The 19,281-nt window shown below is 39.5% G+C and overlaps 4 pseudogenes across 3 annotated transcripts; 3 read left to right on the top strand and 1 right to left on the bottom strand.

Annotated features, from left to right (window-relative positions):
• The first annotated feature begins 399 nt into the window (after positions 1–399).
• LOC149050763 (uncharacterized) lies at positions 400–1,317 on the top strand (annotated as a pseudogene).
• A 1,496-nt stretch (positions 1,318–2,813) lies between these two features.
• Positions 2,814–15,685, bottom strand: LOC149050761 (uncharacterized; annotated as a pseudogene). Its single transcript, XR_016182749.1, has 3 exons — positions 15,355–15,685; positions 15,016–15,250; positions 2,814–3,543 (listed from the first exon to the last, which is right to left on the bottom strand). The product of XR_016182749.1 is annotated as an uncharacterized LOC149050761 (transcript).
• Positions 10,842–14,537, top strand: LOC149050762 (uncharacterized; annotated as a pseudogene). The gene is made up of 7 exons (XR_016184085.1): positions 10,842–11,055; positions 11,373–11,913; positions 12,314–12,749; positions 12,901–13,070; positions 13,474–13,622; positions 13,841–14,032; positions 14,389–14,537. The product of XR_016184085.1 is annotated as an uncharacterized LOC149050762 (transcript).
• A 400-nt stretch (positions 15,686–16,085) lies between the features above and the next one.
• On the top strand, positions 16,086–19,000 carry LOC149050760 (uncharacterized; annotated as a pseudogene). The gene is made up of 2 exons (XR_016182747.1): positions 16,086–16,224; positions 16,327–19,000. The product of XR_016182747.1 is annotated as an uncharacterized LOC149050760 (transcript).
• Positions 19,001–19,281: the final 281 nt, after the last annotated feature.

Raw genomic sequence — 19,281 nt, 5'->3', positions numbered from 1 at the left:
AGAGTATGGTGTTCTGTAGTTGATAGTAAGGTGGATCTGGTCAGTTTCAGACTTAATATCCCAATCAGAGTACTCAAATGATCGCAGTTCAGCGGTAGCTCCTTTTTTCACTGTTAGGTTGTCCCTGAACAGTACTCAGTCCCTCCCCCTGTTCGACTAGTACGTGGATAGTCTAGAAGTTTGTAGCCAACAGGCGTTCAGAGTGTTCGCGAGGCTGACTCCATCGGATAAAACCATGTTTCTGTTAGAGCAACCACATCTGGTTTGTACTCACAAACAAGATCGGTAAACTCGCCAGCTTTGTTATTGAAGGATTGTGCATTGAGTAAGCAAAAGTTCAAGTCGATAGAGTCATTTTGCCGTTAGATCGAGTTAGTGGCCTCAGAATGTTGCTATAATATGCCAGTTCGCATCAAAGGCACACGCAGAGTCGCTGAACTCGCATCCATCAGATTCCTAAGGGAACGGATCAGACTGACACAGAAGGCCAAGGGAGATGCAAAGAAGGATACAGAATCCACATCACAGAGCATAACATCCGCTCTCTTGACAGACGGCGCCAACAGGCTACTAGAGCAGATTAAGACCAACATCCAACGAGTCTTCAACACCACCAGAGACAGACATAAGCAGAAGTTTGAAAAACTCACTCCAGAAAAACAGGCGATTGTGTCACCGGTTGACACACCGTATGTTGACAAAGCCAACTGGGTGGTTAATTTATCTTCTAGGTCCCTTCGCGATGCCGAGAAAGCCCTACTGAAGAAAGGACTGACTATTCGCTGTAACTCCAGCGAATATTCCTGCCACAGAGGTCATCGCCAAGGTCGAAGCAGCCGTAAAACAACTCGACGCTGAACTAGCAGATACTGTCAGAAGAGTTGTTAACGGTATCCTTCAACAGGCGGAACACCAGAGCCTAACATCACGAAGGAGATGCGAGATTAATTTAAAAGCCTGAAAGAAGACGAGTCCATCATAGTTCTCCCAGTGGACAAAGGGCGCGCTAGCGTAGTCATGGATACCGACACCTACCGAATTAAGATGTCTACGCTTATTGGGAACGGACCGTACCAGCTCCTCAACAAAGATCCGACAGACCGTCTGACCCGCAAGTTGTCCGAAAAGCTGCTTACCTTGAAGCAAAGCTAATATCTACCAGAGGCCGTTTACAACAAGATCACCGACACAAACAGCTGCCTAGAATCTACGGTTTACCGTCCGGCTGCAGGACGTTTAGTCACTTTAATTAAAGCTAGTTGTTTCTTGCAGCGATTCTTTCGACTGAGAAAAGAGTCGCTCTTTCTTCACGCTTGAAGCGTAATTATCTCGTAAAGAAATCTGTCAAAACCTTGAGACTCATAAAATAATCCAATTCTTTTCGTCGACCGTGACACTGTTTACAAATGCAAGCAGAAACCGCGTGGACTATCGCAAGCACGATGCTAATCGAACATCGTCCTCCTCTTACTCTGTACAAAGAAATCGCTCAGAATCTTTTCCTATATCCTGAAAGCAAAATATATATTTGAAATCGGTCGCTGAATTGCAAATTTACCCGAAAAATGGAAAATGAATTAACTTCAGTTTTGTTTTTTATCTCGATAGCCTTCTTGCTAGCACGTGCCACTTCGCAAACAAATATTATCAAATGACATTATTTTGCATAAATTGGAGTGGCGTCACGGAACACGATTAGTGTCAGGTTTCCGTAGACGTTCCCTCGCTTCCGTTTCACCTTGGAGAGAGGGTACGGCTACGCGTAGGCTAGGGTGTCAAATGGTTTTTTTAACATAGAGCGAGCGCAATTTTTTCATAATAGATTTCCCATATCAAAGGTGATATGACTTTAAAATAACACTTAACACATTATTTCCAATTCTCCGCGATGTCTCCTTTTCATCTCTTGAATACCACGTAGGCATAATGTCGTTCAACATCTTGAACAGCGAAACCTCTGACAGCGGAACGCTTAAATTCTAACCGGAGCTTTCTACGCTATCAAACATTTGTACTCAGTTTTTTTGGACAAATCTTGAACTATTCCGTCAAGAGATATCACAAGGTAACATTACGTCAAAGAAGGTAAACCACAAAAGAAGTTCATTGATCAAGGTTTTAGTCCGATTGAGTTGATACTAAAAAAGAACGCGTGACAAAAAAAAAAAACATCACACTGGTCACCTACAGAAGTTATAAAAGCTGATGCTAGCAGCAAAGTCGAACACATAACAAATTAAAGCTAACTCAGTTATTTTAAGGAAAACAAAGCAATAGTAAGATGAGACATGTGTCCGTTTGAACGTTTCACACAAAGCACCAGATGAAAACGGTGCCTTATGAAAGACTCTCAAGTTCTATTGAACCCTTAAAAAATTACTTTGAACGGTCTAATAATTATGAGTTTAAGTTTTTTTTTTAAATTAGAAAGTTTTCACTGTTACATCGACTATCTTTGGATCATTATTATTATTTTATTTATCATGAAGGCTTAATTACGACCCCCCACTAAATTTGTTCTCCATTCCATCACCGAGAGCGACAATCTTACTACCTAAATGGCTATTTATCTTGAGCATCCAGTCATGGTGTCCAACTAAAGGCGTTCAGGAAGTCATATTGTTTCCGTCAGTGACGCTGCACTTTCCACAAATTATAGTGAGTGTGTATGTTGTGGCAATCATTGAGGAACAAAAGTTGGGGTCACGTGATGAGCCGCATTCTTCATGATCAAGTTATATTAAGATCAAAAAAATATCTGAAAAAATTTTCAATTTTGCCTAAGGTAACAGTAGAATCAAGAGTATGATACCAAGCTGATGTGAACTTTCAAGATCTAAGCGAAGTAGTCTGAGTTGCTGTTTGTATAAATCAAAAGACCCTGAATTATGACATTCAACCAAAAGAGACTGATGAACTGTTATAAATATGGAAATCAAACGATAGATATCCCAGAGCTGACCAATTAATTATAAAGAGCCGAACTTTATTCATTCAAATAACACGCGACTGTGTACTTGATTCCGTTTGATGACTTACGCCCACGGTTACAAAACGTTTGTCTCAGAAGATGACATTATTTCTTTCGAAACTTCCTTTTAACCGGACAATCGCGCCCAATGATTGGTAAATGTTCATGAGGTCCTCGCCATAACCGGATACACGATAAAAAAAAAACAACAACAACAATAGTTTTTTTTATGATAGAAAGAATTGATGGATTCTAATGTTGCAGACTTATATCTACGTCGCTTGATGGTTTTCATCACATATGTCCGGCTATATTGCTGTCATTCCTGTAAGCAACACCTCATAGGTTGGGGAGGAGTCAGTTCAGCATCCATGCACTCTTTCTTTCTCTTATTTCATCCCGACACTTACCTGGGTAAGGTGTAGACCTTGATCTACTTTTGGTCCCTTAAAACAATTATAAAATCAAAGTTTAACAGTCTTACTTACAGGTTCAGAGAAGCATATCGGGAGACGCTGAGGCCGGTAAAAACTCCTGAAGATAGATTCTTTAATTGGTTGTTGGTCAAGTCCCTATAATCAACAATTACAACAACAAAGTGTAAGCTATTACACAGAGGATTATTTTCTGCTTAACGAATAAAAGTGTTTGACTTCATCTTGATGTGATTGGGGCTATTTCATATGTCTTCATTGACTCTCCAAAATTTAACTTGGCTTTAACCGCACTGAGATGTCATCTTATGCAATCCTATCCTGCGGCTGAATAATATTGTTTACTTGATATTTTCTGATGGTGGTAACACCTGCTAATCTTACTAAAAGAAACAATTTTTAAATCATGCGACTGACAATTTTCGTCTAATTGGGTAGAGTTTAGATGATATTTTAAATTTAGGGAAGTGCTAAAAAGGAATATTAAATCAACTGTGCGTGCTATCCTTTAACCTCCGAGTTGTCCCTCACTCAAACATTTTAAGCTGTAGAACACAACCCTTTATTTCAAAATTATATCCAACTGCACTAAGTAGAGTGCAAAAAAAGGCGCGAATGAAACACAAGTGAATCACAAATATCCTACGATATTGTACAATTGGTTATTTTGTACAGTTAAAAAAACCTGTTTAACCGGACGGCGGCACGCGCAACGCTTCTCTTTCCGCTTTGCTTTTCCCGCCTTATAAAAAATTAGCAGAGAAACTCGGCAGAAAAAGCAGTTGGATAATGAACAACTTATTAGACATTTTGGTGTGTAGTATTGCTTAATGGTTGTTTCTTTTAAAATCTAGGGCTGTACAACAATATAGCTCAATTGAATGTAGCTTAGTTCTGGTTCATCGATTCGAAGTGTCTCCTAAGAAAAATTGGTTGTAACGGTAACGTAGTAAATGATTATGTAGTATGACTTTTCTCTCATAGGAGATGTTCCAGTTTTTTTTACTTGTTTGAGACAAACTCATATCATACAATCGGTCTGCATAGATAGTCTTGATAGTCCATCGCGGACTGACTATGTGGTCAAAAAGATATAGTTTTGTTTGCTGAGCTTCATTTCAAAACCTAGATAAAACTCGGGTAGTTAAAGACTAAAAAAATCTTTGTTGGCTTATCCTTTACGATAGTAAAGTTCAGATGTAACACGCGCTGGTTGAAAGAAGGATGTTACTAACAGCAGAAATGGAGAATGGGGAATGGGGAATGAAAAAATTAAAAAGGGAAATTGAAAATGGGAAATTCATTTTTCATTTGTTTGTTTGTTTGTTTGTTTTAGATTTGCTTCTTATAATGAGGAACTGATGGTTTTTCTCGATATCCACGTTCTCTTCCAAAAACGTTCAGCGGCAAAATTCAAGGAACCGAATTAACTGATGATAAGGAAACAAAAATAAAGTGGTCCATCGCGGCTAGCTCATCGTGGCGATCTTCAGTCATCGCATGAAACAGCGGCAAGCCTCTGAAATCCATCGTCTACCTTTCGAGTGAACAGCTAAAAGCTTCTCTGATATCCTTTTCGATGCATCGGGTGAAAGGCTTGGTCAGTTACAGCAGCTGAATTTTAAATCCTTAGTATTAAAGGTTTCCACCGATCAATTTAACAACGATAGAGGATGGGCGAGTGTCGATCGACAGACGATCGAGACTTTTCTTGAGAGAATCTTGATGATCACGTTGATCATCCTAGATGCCAAATCCTTTAAGAGCTGACTCCTCACGTGGACTCTGTTTCTTCGTAAAGCGTCTTAATGCAGTTCCATCTCATATGATTTTCAGTCTGAAAGCTTCTGTACGATACCCTTCTGCCTCCCTTTTTTCGGTTTAAGTAGCGATGGTTTTACTCAAAAGATTTCACTGGCTCTCAATGGATTTAGGCCACGCGCATGTTTTATACATTTGCAATAATGTGTTTGATACTGGTGCTGCATGAAAAGATTTATGCATCTCCCATCTATTACTGAACGGGCAAATTAAACACAATAAACAGTAAGGTAAAAGTTTAACCTTCTACCTCATTTATCTCGCACAATGTAACAATAGTTTTGAGAAGACAGTAAAAACACGCATGATTAGTCCAAAAGTCAATCACAATGTCGCAACGCAACAGTATACGTAACTAGCCGCAGTTGTTAATTAAACGGGCATTTCTCTCATACGATTTTATTGTAGTGCAAACTTTTCTTTTGATCGCAATTTAGTGTTTGTAGTAACTTTTTATTTATGTTCCCTTCTCTTCATAGCTTTTAACTCTTAAATAGCCTGATTCTCATAGAGTGCGAAGTTGTTCCCCTGCTCTCTTCTCTCCCCGTCAACGTACAGTGCCCCGCACGAAATCGTGTTCAGGGCGCTTCTACCCTGTGTGATTGGATAACTCAATTGTGCGAAAATATATTTATTACCACAACGTAAATTTTCGACACGAGATGTGAACGAATCTCGTTCATGCTCATTGCTTTTCCCTGCCTTTTTTTTAAATGAGAAGTTAGTTGAAAACGCCACGTTGAGACTATCGGATGTCTACCGCTGAATGATAAGGCGGAATTTTCAAGCCTCTCACCAACTCTCACCGTTCTTTGATCATCGATCGATCATCGATCCTTGATCATCGAATCCAACCTTATTGGGAACTTTTACTTTTGATTTTAGTATTCCATTCCTTACGGCTTAGACTTAATTCTTTAATGTTGTCTGTTGTTATTCTTTTAAGGTAAGCTTTTCAGTTTCTCGTAGTTCAGCTACTGTGGTGGTGACTATTTTTATCTTGTTCTTCATGAAAGTTCCTCTCACATAATTTATCAATCTGACTGCTCTTTCCCAGCCGGGGAACCTTGACACGCCGTTAATGCGGCTAAACTTCTTCTTTACAGAAGTCGTGCGCACAATAGCCTTAACTTGAAGTTCTCATGTCTGATTATCGAAAATGTCTACTCCTAAAAATAGAATTTTCTCCCCTATAGGAAGCAGGCCCTCTGAGACAATTAGATTTGATTAGTCCCTCGTCATTTCCTCGACATCTCCCTGGGGCGTGATCGTCTGGATTATTCTTGGTCTTAATGTATCGAGAATATGAAAGTTATTTATAAAACTTTTGAGCTTGACTAAAGAGCAGTGTGAGGCTGGAAAGGAAAATGCTCGCCGAAGCACAGATTAAGACTACGAAATTTAATTGTTTTTTTTTTCAATAGCCTAGTAATCCCAGTGGCAAAGAAGCATGTGTGAACGTTCACCGAAGGCTGCGAAATCAATCTTTTTTTTTTATAACTTTGGAGACGGCTGAACCAGAGAATCGAGAAACGGCTACTAATCACAGTGGCAAAGGAGCATGTGTGTATGCACATATACAGACAGATTAGCTTGCGCAGTGGCGTGTAGTCGTGATTGTATCACCGGCTCAATTTGTCTCCGTTTTCTATTTGTTCTGCGCTGTTGTTTAAATCACTCCCTTTTTAATCCGCTTTTAACCTCACTCGCCTTCGCTCCGCTGCTAGTGGCGACACTAGTTGCTGGTCCACTTATCACGACTTTAACAACAAATAGTTGTACTTTGATACGTAGACGACGGAACCATCACAACCATTCCAATCTTGCTCAGATTAATTGTGTATCCGATCTTCATCAGACACAACGGCCGTACTAATCTGACTGTGTGCACGCTGAATGCTCGCTCTATTGCGAACAAATCTGCATTTCGTGGAAAAGGAAAACATCTGTCATCTGTACTGGTTTCTAATGGTTATCCTTTTTTCTTTCTTGCAGAAACTTACCAAGATCGGAAAACCAAACAACAGTGTGAGGCGTGAGTGGCCCAGTGGTCAGAGCGCTGGACTCTGGGTCGGACGGCCCAGGTTCGAGTCCTGGATGGGGCACTACGTTGTGGCCTTAAGCAAGTCGCTTCACTCACCTTGCTTCGTCTTCTCGGATAAGACGTTAAGCCGGAGGTCCCGTCTCCTGCAGGGTTTGGGGTAGGAGACGTTAATTTCTCACGCACGAGATTACTGTGTGATGGATGTCTTCCCCTGGGTTGGGTTGGGTGGATAGAAATACACGTACACGTTTAAACGAGTACTTCTGTACTCCTAGGTGTCACGTGTTTAAATAAAGGATTGGATTGGATTGGATTGGATTGCCGAACCCGCCAATGAGTTCAAAGCCACTGCGGTTTTACCTTATGTTAAAGGTCTATCCGAACAGCTTCGCCACTGCCTACAACAACAAGGCGTACGCGCTGTTTTCAAGTCGGAGACTACGCTAAGATCTCAGTAAGTACGACGAAAAGACGCTGTCGACCCGGCTAAACAAGATGGTGTAGTTTACAGGATTCCCTGTGAATGCGGCAAGGTGGTTTTTCGCAAACTCTAATTTCGTTCAAGAACGTCTTTTGAATGTTCCGAATGGTCTCCATCAAATCTTCGAAATTCACGCCTTACACTGGCTATAATACATCGTCGACCGTAATCTTAGAACCAATCTTGTGACTATTATCAGTTTTATTGAGGAATTTTCAGACTTCTTGGAACCCATTATTTTATCTCGTGATCCTCTTTTCTTAACTGGTGATTTCGACATGAGCTTTGATGATCACAATCACACGGCGGCTTGTCATTTCTTTGATTTATTGGAGTTGATATCATTAAATCGACGCGTGTCGGAATCAACGCATGAACTGGGCCATGGATGTGATAATTAAGCGGAACTCAGATAACTTTATCAGTGGTCAACGTATGCCAGACATCCTGTTTTCGGATAATCTGACACTGCCATTCAAACTGAAAACAGCTTGACCACCCGCTGTGAGAGAGAAATGCCATTCAAACTGACAACAGCGTGACCACCCTCAAAGTTAACCTTGTTTCATTTAGGAAGTTGCGATCATTTGATATGGATGCATTTCTTGCTATGAAAAGTATCAAACACTGCGTAAGGGACACCCGTTCATGGATGTTGAACGATAATCTTAAATTGAACAAAGTTTGCCATATAACATCGCTTATTTTTTAATTACGTTGGCTACCGATAAGAAACAGAATGGAGTTTGAAATAGTTCCAACTACTTTTATGATTCGTTAAATTAAAAGTTTTGGGCTTCCTCTTACCTAATTATGATCTCAGAATTTCTAAAAACAGATTTCTTTTAATTCACACCTGTTCTCAGTCTGAAGCTAGCCTATAGGTGGACAATTTTTACTGCTCTTTTAAAATTCTTGAATGCACTTCCTCTGAACATAGGGGGTGCAAATACAATCGAAATCGCTCAATGGGCATTTTCAATCAAAGCGATTTACTGTAGTTCAAATTTCACTTTTAATTATAATGTAGTCTTTGTGGTAACCTTTCATTCATATTCCCTTTTCTTCATAGCTTTAGTTGATTGTGATATTTTAACTCTTAAACTATGATGCGCATTTGAAAATGTGATGGAATTTGCGCATCTGGATTCATCATCATTATTATTATTATCATTATCATTGTTATTAATCTTAAATGGAGTGGTGAACGGACGCGCTATTTTTAAATATCAGATAACCGTTTCACCCTCAATACGTATCCATTAGAACGTCTATTAGACAATTACAACGCGTCGGTACAAATTTGGTTGGAAAGTTAAAGTGTATATGACACGAAAATTTTTTCACTGTTTTTAGGTACTCAGATATATAAGATAAACGGTTTGAGAGCTAAAATTTGACAAAAAATGGTTTTAAGCATTTTTTTTCCGTTCGAACTTCGCGCGAACGCGGCCTGAAATTTGTCTCCTCGACCGCGCGGCCAAAAAGTCACATGAGCTGAGGCTGTGACGTCAGGTTGTTGTACTCTCACTTAACGACATGGCGGAAAAGAAGAAGCCAGTGAGGAAAGGTGGACGCCATTGTGTCGCCGGAGCGCCCAACAATCAAAGCTGTACGAACACCAACTACACGCCAGGCATCTCGATGCACCAATTTACCGTGGATCGCGCTGTGAGAGAGAAATGGTTGAAATTTGTGCAGCGCCACCGAGTAGATTTTCAAAGAGCCGATTTCAAAGCATGCCTCATTGTGTTCCGTCCATTTCGAGAGAGGTTGTTACGAAAACAGCTTGGCATTTACTCTGGAGGGTATGGCGAACACGAAGCGGAATAAAGTCCTCATCAAGGGCTCTATTCCCACAATACATGCAGTTGTGTCAGAAGTTTCGGAAGAATTAACGGATCGCAAGAAGCGTCAGGTAAGCAGTGATTTCCAGTCATCTTTCGATAAGGTCAAACGTAATCGATCAGAATTTATTATATTTTGGCTATAGTTGAGACGTGATGTATTGACAGAGTACGAGATGGAAGCGAAAAAGAGGAAATTCGAAGAGGCGAGAGCACCAAGTTCTAACTCGTTAGATTTTCACGACGTTGTTGATGATAGAGTTGAGAAAAATCCGTGCTGCGATTCAAGTGACATTCATGAGAGCTCCATCAATACAATTTCCACTGCATCCAATGTTACAATTGCTGCTCCTCTTCTGGCATGTACCACCCATTTGACTTCACCAGTTGCCTCAACATCCGCAAATATTAGCTGTACAACGCTGATCAGTGAAACACCTCTCTCTGCTGTTACTCCATTCCGAATTTTAACTCCACTGCAAGGCAGCTCTTGTGTAGACTGCATGCACAAATAAAAAGTGAGAACCTTACAGAAACAAGTTAAGCGCTTGAAGGCCGCAGTAAAAGAACAGAAAAAGGAGATAAGGGAGCTAAAAAGTGTGAGTACTGAAATAAACAATCCTATTCAGGGCGTGAAATTGCGCCAATGGACTAAATTTTTCACTTTGGCGACCAAATCCTTAAAAGTAGTCGCCAAATTGGCGATTAGAATGTTTCATCATAACCATACCTAGAGATATAGTGAATTACAAAGATTTGCAAAGATAAATCCGCGGCAAACTTCCTCGTTAAGTTTGTTTCCAAAACTCAGCACATGCATCTCGATCGATGACTAGACGCCATCTCGGATCTTGGTGAGCTCGAACGTTGTATAGCATCCATCCTCGTGTCCACTTTGTAGAACTTTGTAGAACTTAATTTTGGAGGGTCTATCTAGAATGCTGATAGCGTAAAAAAAATTTTTTTTTGTCTTTAAAAATTGCAACCATTTTTTTTTTAATTGGCTACCACTTTGAAAAATTTAGGAGCCAAGTGGCTATCAAAATAAAAAATCAATTTCACGCCCTGCTATTATTTTTTTTATTCTCTTGTACCTTCGCATCATGTAGAAAATCATTGTCCACATTCAACACGCATTAATACATTATTATGCTGTGAATTACTCAAACATACATGTTTAAGGATTTTTCATTCACGAAGACAACAAATTTTGAATCCTCTTTGATGGTTTGCACTAAACAGAAGGTGACAGAAACAGAAACTGAGGAGGAAAATGTCATAGAGGTGGAATATGGGTCTGAGGATTTGTTTGTTTGGTCAAGTGCTTGGAGTGATACAGAAACAGAAACAGAAACAAAGGATGGGGATTGGAAGTTACAGAGGGGCTCCACTAATTCCACTGGAGAGGATGAGACTGAAGAAGATCCAGTGGATGAAGATTTAGAGAAGGATATCAGGTGGGTACTATTTGTAACAACCTTCTTTGCTTTATTATATTCTTAATCTTGTTCTTAAATAATGAAATGCATTCATTTACTTCTAAAATATAGTTTCTGCTCCATTTTCAAGACTTTTTTTATGATTACTCTGGAACATATGGGCATATCCTCATGTAAGCCAGACTTGAAAAATAGCAGAGAATTGCTCAAATTTCACACAGTCACTTTCACTATCTTCAAAGCAACTAGGAAACATTATATAGTAGATAGGCATCAAAGTAAATAATAGGATATCATATGATTCAATTGACCAAGACACACTTTAAATTTTGCAGAGTTGATTCTGACACTCCTGGATATGATGAACCCAAGTTCATCATGTTCTACAGCATGCTGTTGCAACTGTTTACAATGTTCTGTTTCAACTGCAAAGGAAATTCTCCAAAGGCTACAATGAGGCAGTGTGGAACCCTGGTCAAAGTGACTCAGACTTGTTCACAATGTCACCAAAAGTACTCTTGGAAATCACAACCAACTGTTCTGGGAAAATTCCCTGCTGGTAATATCCTATTGAGTTTTGGAGTCTTGGTGGCTGGTGCATCTATGAGCAAGGTCTTGCCAGTGTTCTACCATATGGAGCTCTGTGGATATTCTGGCTGCACCTTTTTTTGACATCAAAGATCTTTCTTGTTCCCTGCTGTCCTTCTATACTGGGAAAGATATCAGGCTAATCTGATAGAGAGTATAAAGAAGATAAAAAATGTGGCTTGGAGTGGGGATGGCAGGTTTGACTCCTTGGGGCACTCTGCCAAATATGGAGTGTACACAATGTTTTGTACAACAATCTTGAAGGTTGTCCACTTTAAATAAGTTCAGGTAAGTTTTGTATGAATACTGGTTATTAGTGTATACCACACAGGCGAATAGTGCTTTTCATGTGAGCTGATTGGCTTGTTGGAAGTGGCTTGCAAATACTATTCCCCTCCTCAACTGAAGAGACAAACATGTGTCTCAACAATGTAATTTTTTTAAACCTTTTCTTGGTTTATTGACAGAAAGAAATTAATTTCTTTGGTTTCTGGGTTTCTGTGTGGTTTATACCTAACTAATTATGATATAAATTACGGGTTCACTGAAATGGAATGGTCTGATGAATAATAGACAAAATGATGATATTACTAATAATGATAATAATAATAATAAAAATTACAAGAACCAATGATTTGTATGGTATTTCCTGGTGGTTTGATAACCTCTATTTTCTTGTTTGTCTCAGGCAACTGAAACTGGAGGCAGTCAACAGACTGAACTGGAGGGAGTGAAGAGGTGTTTTTCTTTCTTGCAGCATCTTAGTTTGCCAATTGGTATTTTTGTGTCTGATAGGCACAGAGGCATTGCAAAATGGATTAGGAAGAACTGTGTCAACACCAAGCACTATTTTGATCTATGGCATGTGGCAAGATCACTAGGGAAAAAGTTGTTGGCTCTGAGTAGAGAGAAAGGAAGTGAAATTATAAAAGAGTGAATGAAGGGAATAAGAAAGCATCTCTACTGGTGTGCAACCTCAACAAAGGCTGGGTTTTAGTCCCTCATCCTTGCCACATGGAATTCATTTTTGCGTCATGTCAGCAACAAGCACAATAACCACCCAGATCCACTTTACAAACAGTGCTGTCATGGACAGCTTGAACCCAGGAAGAGGATTAGAGTTGGTATGAAAATCAATAATATACTGCATATCTTTTTCAACTTGCCATTGCCAGTTCTCTTTTTGTTTACAATGCACCTTAGGCAAATAACTTAATCCACTGTTGTCAACAAACTAGACCATTGTGTAATTTCTTGCATATTTACCTTTAACAGGAACTGAAGCATTTGACAAACTGAAACTGCTGTTGACCAAGAAAATGTTACTGAATGACAAAGAAACTTTCACCAAATGCCCAGACAAGTTGCCTGAAAGGCTTCCATGCGACCTTGAACTATTGGCATCCTAAAATGACTTATTTTACTTGGCTGGGGACTCTCAGCAGGTAATTTTGATTGTGTAGTAATACGTTTTCTTTTTTCATAGATTTTTATTTTTCTAATCCACCAAGTCAGTGATGTAGATTGGCCACCATAAAGTGTTCTTTGGCTTTCTTAGCTTTAAAACCACTTTACTGTGACCAATCTACAAAATTAACTCAGTTGATAAAACCAAATTATTTTGTTATATTTCTCTACTGATACAGCACCAGTTTCCTTAGAAAATTACCCCATTTATTTCTGAGGGAGTCACTTGTACTAATTTTATGTTCATGTCTCTTACCTAATCAGAATAGTATATCTATGTTTTGGTGTTTCTTTCCTCTAAATGATTACCAGTCATTTTTTTTGTATGAACCTATAAAATGGACATGAATTTGCTCATTCCTGAAAATTTTTTTTCTTAAGGCACATACTTGCAAGTTTGCATTTCAATGAGAACTTGCAGAGGGAAACACAAAGGGCATTTGATGGAAAAGAGTACGTTCAGGTCACTTACCCAAAATTTAAAATGGGAGAGGAAGTTGTGTGAGAAGTGGCATGCCCACTTACCTATGGTAAGAATAAATATGACTACAGTGGATTAACTCTTATTTATAAGAAAACAACATGAATGATGTTTAAATACTTTGCTTTACTTGTCATATTCTCTAGTAAAACCCCGATACCCTTTAAAAGAGTATTATTTCTTGTTCAGAAATACTCTGAACCTGAACTGTTTACAGACCTTTTTGTATATTATGATATATATTTTTTTTGTTTTTGTTGTTTTTAGGTTATGTTGATGGTTTGAAGAAACTACTCTTCAATTTTCCAAAAGAAAAGAGGGAGGAAATAATTAAGAAGTATGCATCAAGAACACCTGAGCCCCTCAATCGGCAGTTTTCAAAAAGATTGAGTAAGGAGGAAGCTATAAAGGCATACAACGCAAAAAAGGCAATGAAGAAAACAGCATTATTTCCAGCTGGTTAGTTAATAGTTTTATCAATCCATTCATTTCAACTATCCAAATTTAACATGAAATGAATATAATATTACAATGAAGTTTTAGTAAGTGTGAATTATTTCATCTTTGCCACCTGTCTGTGGGGGGCTGCCTATTTATCCACCTGTGGATATGCAACTCTCTACTCGAAGTTGGGAATGCCTTAGATGGGCTTTGTTGTTAAATGTGAATTTTTTATTCCCAACTCAAGACAAGTGAGAATGAAGCACATTTGTCTTCAATCTGGACTAAACACCATTTGTCATTGGGCATACAAAGTAACACACCTACACTGTAACGATGCACTTACATACTGTATCACCATTATTATCCTATAGAATCAGAGCAAACTTCACAACAAGCTGATGGCAACAGTCAACCAAGCAGTAGTCAATCCACTTCTAGAAGCACCCGCAAAAGCAAAAGGCCATCTCATTGTCACAAGAAGAAAAGTGGCAAATAAAGTGACTCACAGTTTGTTATCCAAGTCTGCTTTCTCATGGTCTTTATTACTATTTTTTGAAGTATATACTAAATGACATGGCCCATGCAAATGAAACTAAACCGGGAGCATTTTTTTATCACAATTTTTTTTTTCATGGACCAATGAAGTACATTTACAAGAGTTCAATGCTCCTTTCCATCCTGGACATTAGCATATCCCCTGTGTTGTTGTGTGTTGTTTTTTTTTTTCCTTACACTGTGATAAACACAAGCTGGGAGAGGTTGTCTGTTTTCCCAGCCTATGTACCCACAAAGCCACCTCGTTGTCCATCTATATGCAACGGCTCTAATGAACCGATATGTAAACATAAAAGTGAGAAATGAAGACATCTACGGTTCAAGTAATTACCGGACCTTCATTCCTAACTGAATGACAGGAGACTAGTTTCTTCAATTATGAGGTCAAACGATTAAAACAAGAATGACATAGAAATACATATTTAAAAGGAAAAAAACCTTACTCGTTTTCTGACCCTCCACTGCGGCGACGATAGGTTCCTCCATCTTGACGTCTTAGGAGAGGAGCGACTTGCAGAAGAACGGCGCGGTTCGTAATGGCGTTTAAGTCTTCATGTTTGGTGATGCAATTGATTCGTTCGATCGAACCATCAAACATCAATCTCGCGGACGAATTAGAAACATCGAAACTCGAGGGCACCGACCAACATTTCAGTATCACACTGCTCACATTCACACCTGGAAGAGGTAAAGGAAAAATTATCGGACAAACTTAGCAACGCAGGAGCGCATATCAACCCTGCTTATGTTCAAAAGGAATCACGGTAAATCTTTCAACTTACCTTGAATCCACACTCACATTTTCTTCAAATCTAGACTCCTAAGTCGACGGGGTAAGTCCATCAGTATCTGTTTCTTCTTCATTTGCGTTCGGGCTTCTTCGCCACAATCTGCAAGCGGCTCATCTTCATATGGGATGATAACACCATCGATAAGTCTGGTTTCGCTATCTGAACTGTCACTCTGCTCCCAATCGAGACCCCTAGAGGAGTCACACGATTCATTACTGACCTCGGAATCACTGGATGTCGCGGAAGCAGACACGGCGGAAAGCGACGGATTTGAGAAGTACGCGTGGTTTTGTTGTAAATTAATTTGTTCACGTGACGTCATAACCTTGTTTCTCGTCCCCAGTCTCCTGAGACAGTTTTTATTTAGAAATCGAGCAAGTTTTGCATGAAGAAAAGCGGTCAGAGAAAAAAAATTATCATTTTGTTACTGTCTCACAGCTTATCATACATATAGAACTGCCAAAATCCGGGGGAAAAATTTTCGTGTCATATACAATTTAAACAAGCAAACGAAACCAAAAACCGCATAACCAACATCGATGATAGTGAGCTGGTTGTAAAGAGGAACATTGCAAGATATGTCGAGGAAACAGGGCAAATTGAAATAGACAGAGCTTATGAATAGTGATCTTCTGGAATGCAAGAGAACAGCGAAGGATCTGATATCGTCTGTAGACCCTCCATGAAACGTTACCGGGAGGAAGAAGGGTTATATCGGAGTAATGGTGGATTTATGGGAAGAAAAGGGTTACGGATACTTGGGGCTGAAAATTTACGGGATCAAGTCTCGAGATTGGAGAAAATGGAGCAAGAGCAGAACTATACACGAAATAATAGCACTTTATTCGAGAGTGGGAACAGGTTAGAAATTGAGTCGGATGATATAGAAGAGAAGGCGGCCGAGGAAAATACTAATCAAGCTGACTTGCGAAACATTCAAATCAATAGCCCGCAGCTAGATAGCTGTGTTCACGAGAAATCTGCTTAGGAAATCGTACCATCCATTTTTCCTGGAAGCCTTTACACCTTGCAGGCTCATCCCGCTCGACAAGAACCCTGGAATCAGACAATGGGCGTTGGAGAGGTCCTAAGGCGAATAGTGGGAAAAACGGTCAGCGGTTTCTTAAAGGAGGAAATAAGAGAGGCGGCAAGCCCCCTACATGTTTGTGCTCGTCATGATGCAGGAGCGGAGGCTGTGATACATGCAACGAGCCAAATGTTTGAAGAAGAAGGAACAGATGGGATTCTGTTGATCGCCTCTAAGCAAATGAATAGGTCAGCGGATTCGAACAGTATCCAGATCACATGCAAAGAAATGGCGCTCTACGTAATAAACACCTATAGGAGCCCATCTAGACTGTTTATCTGCGGTGGAGGTGTAATACTTTCACAAGAAGGCACTACGCAAGGGGATCCCCTTGCGATGCCATGGTACTCAGTCAATACATCTATAATGATTCAGAATCTGAGGGCGCACTGCCCGATGGTTAAACAGGTGTGGCTTGCAGACGACTCTGCTGGAGGAGGGAGAATCGCGCAGTTGTACGACTGATACAAGCAATTGAGTAAAGAGAGAGAAATGTTTGGATATCTCGTGAACGGGTCAAAGTGCTAGCTGATTGTTAAGTCTGAGGCACTTGCAGATGAAGCAAAGAGGGTGTTTGGAGATGAAGTCAATATAACGACTGAAGATCAGCGCCATCTAGGAGCAGTCATTGCGTCGCAAGAATACAAAGATCAATATTGTGAGGAGAAAATTCGCATATGGAAAGAGGAAATCGAACGGCTCTACGAAATTGAAAAGAGTCAGCCACACACAGCGTACATTGCCTTCACAAAAGGTTGCAAGTTAAAGTTCACCTACTTTATGCGCACTATAGATTCGTTTGAGGATTATGTCGATCCAATCCAGGAGGCGATTGACGACCTACTTCTTCCAATCAGAGCCTCTCCCTAATGAGGTGCGTCTACTTGTCACCTTAACAACATCTCAAGGGGGTCTGAGCATGCCAGATTTGAGAGCTGAGGCGCCACAACAGTTTGCTGCCTCGAAGTCAATAACTACTGCGCGCGTAGATTCTATCACATCGCAGAGTAAATTTATGGTGCCAGGCGAAAGCTCTATGGAAGAGCTTAAGAGACATCACCAGTCACTTAAGAGGGCGCGTGACAAAGAGAAAATGGAAAGCATTAACTCAACTCTTTCCCAGATCTGCTGCGACTAGTTAATCAATCGAGAGACAAGGGCGCAAGTTCTTGGTTAAATGCGATGCCTCTCGCAGATCAGGGCTTAGCCCTTAATAAGCAGAAGTTCAGAGACTCGCTACGCTTACGGTATATTTTGCCTCTAGTCGATCTACCAAGTCTGTGTGTGTGTGTGTGTGCGTGCACCTTTGCACACTTATGGGGACATTCATATGTATACACACCAGCAAAGTGGGGTCTGTTCAAATTGTGGGGACATTTTCAAGTCCCCACAAAAAAGTCCTCATAAATACGTTGTAATAAGAGAAAAGACCATCATAGTGAGGACTTTTGAATGGTCCTCATAAGTCGGTTTGTATAACACACATCTTGAGTCCTCACAAGAAGGTAAAAACACAGAACCTGGAAAAAAGTTTTTTTGTGTCCTGAGGCACATGAAGAAGTGCCCAAGAAAACCATTAAGATACTTAGATTAACGAAAAAATAATCTTTTAATGGTTTACACACTCAAATTCTTCATAAAGTACACACACTGTGTGTATTCAGATACACACAGTGCCTGAGTGATACTAAGAATTGCAGAGTGTACTTTGTTAAAAACTGTATTCTTTACATTAATTCTTAATGTAACTATCTTTATGACTTTTTTAGAGCACCTCCTAAGGTGCTTTATGGCTAAAAAAATTTTTTCCAGTCTTTTGTTTTCTCCCTTTTTGAGAGGAATTAAGGTGTGTGTTCTCCGAACCAAAGTAAAGGGACTCTTCGGGAGTCCTCATTATGAAGGTCTTATTTCAAAGAATTACCCTCTAAAGAACACAAGCACCACCCATTTTCTTTGATCAGGTTTTTATATTGAGGTGACACAGACTCTCAGACCCAAAAAGAACATCATCAAAGTCTCATTATTATTATCATTATTATTACTACTAGTTCCCTTTTGGTAGAAGAGTTATCTTCCCAAGGGATTTTGATTGTGCATGGAATCCTCTAAACAGCTCTATCTAGTGCCTTTTTGATAGAACTTAACAATATATGTAACTCTATGGCTTTTTTGAGCACCTCTAAATGTGCTTATTGTTTCTTATAAGTTCCCTTATGTATCATTCTTTCAGTACATCCAGTAGTGCCGTGTCCAATCAGAAGATGTCTGTCTATTAACAGAACTTTGAGTAATGTGTGGGCTGTTCTACACAGAGACATATCATATTATGTCAGTCACCAGCAGATTATGCAATAACTTAGAAAAACTGACAAAGTAGATGTTATAGGACGAAAGCTGTGTGGCACAGAATGCTGTACCGATCACTGATAAGTTTTGTCACTACCAACTAATTCAATTTTCATCAAGGAAAATGATCTTTCCCTTGACTCCAAAGTTTTACCCTAAACTACAGTGAACACCTTTCACAGTCCTTAGGAAACAGATTGAACTAGATGCACTAACATATATAAAACAACGGCTCACTCATTTACATTTAGGTCATATATATTAGTACTGATCTTGCAAACTTTAACTCATCTATGGCCCCCAAAAATGCATGAAATTGACCACACTGTGTTTTCATTTTTTTACCTCAACATGTATTTATAGCAATAAGGCCCTACATTATCTTACATTAAAGTGTATTAAAATAAGAATTTCAGAAAAATTAGCATAAATTTGTTATATTTAAGGAAAAAAAGATTTTTCATCAAAATGTCAGTAATTATTAT

This window comes from Pocillopora damicornis, chromosome 2 (assembly GCF_964200805.1).
Source record: "Pocillopora damicornis chromosome 2, jaPocDami1.2, whole genome shotgun sequence".
Lineage (NCBI taxonomy): Eukaryota > Metazoa > Cnidaria > Anthozoa > Scleractinia > Pocilloporidae > Pocillopora > Pocillopora damicornis.
Note: the sequence above shows the minus strand (reverse complement) of the source record. Positions and strands in the feature narration are given on the sequence as shown.